The sequence below is a fragment of the Eurypyga helias genome, unplaced genomic scaffold (assembly GCF_000690775.1).
Source record: "Eurypyga helias isolate BGI_N326 unplaced genomic scaffold, ASM69077v1 scaffold21391, whole genome shotgun sequence".
Classification (NCBI taxonomy): Eukaryota; Metazoa; Chordata; class Aves; order Eurypygiformes; family Eurypygidae; genus Eurypyga; species Eurypyga helias.
In genome coordinates, this window is record NW_010229446.1 from 8,321 (window position 1) to 9,397 (window position 1,077).

Below are 1,077 nucleotides of genomic sequence, written 5' to 3' on the forward strand. Positions count from 1 at the left end.
GACAAGCTGCATGGGGGAGTCAAAAGTCCAAATTTAATCCAGCTTCAGCGGTGGGGAACCTTGCTGAGGAGCCCAGGACCACGGATGCCAGGGGCAGCGTGTATGCAGTGTCACAATTATCCCTGCTTTGGTGATACAAGGCTGGCCCCGTGGGTAGGTCACAGCCCCAACTCCCCCTTTTTTGGCAGCAAGACATCTGTGTCAACAGCTTTTCAGAGGTCACACTGCTGACTGTTTTCTTAAATAAAGCACAGAAAAAAGCGGTGCTCAGGTGACCAAGACATGGCAGGGTGACTAAGCCAGGCCCAGCTGCCCTGGCCCATCTGGTCAGATGCTGCTGCTCTTTGAGAAGGGACTCCAGTCCCCGGTGCTTCTCGGCTGCCAAAGCTGCTGTCACCATCCGGGGAGATCCCTCAGCTGGCAGCTTCTGGTACTGCAGTCATCACTGCCACCTGGTGAAGCCAGGATATTATTTTTTATTTCCAGGGTAGATGCTTTTATCACACATGGGCCACCAACTCGGCTTCACCTGACTGAAATGCTGCACTGTCCAGCCGTGACTGGGCCCTGGGGAGCAGGGCTCCCTCTGTTCTGTTCTACTAGGACAGACACTGAGGTTGCCCTCCAAACTCCCCCTTGTTCAGACACCTGGTTACATACACAATATTTGCTTGGTGACATGAAAGAATCAGCACTTGAACTCATGTTGTGAAACCATAACTTAAGCAGCAGAGGGGGAGCCTGGTTAAGAGAGGACAAACTGTGGCCTGTTCAGCTTACACAGAGACCACAGGTGATGAGGAAAGGCAGTTTCAGCCTTTTCCTCACCAGTTAAGGGACTGGAATGTTGTAATGCTTGAACTTCACTAACATAGGCTTATAATCCTGGGTTGTATCAGAAATGTGGCCAGCAGGTCGAGGGAGGTGATCCTCCCATCGTGATACCCCACCTGGAGTACTGTGTCCAGCTCTGAGGCACCCAGCAACCACTTGGAGCGAGTCCAGAGGAGGCCACAAAGATGCTCAGGGGGCTGGAGCACCTCTGCTATGGGGACAGGCTGAGAGAGTTGGGCTTGT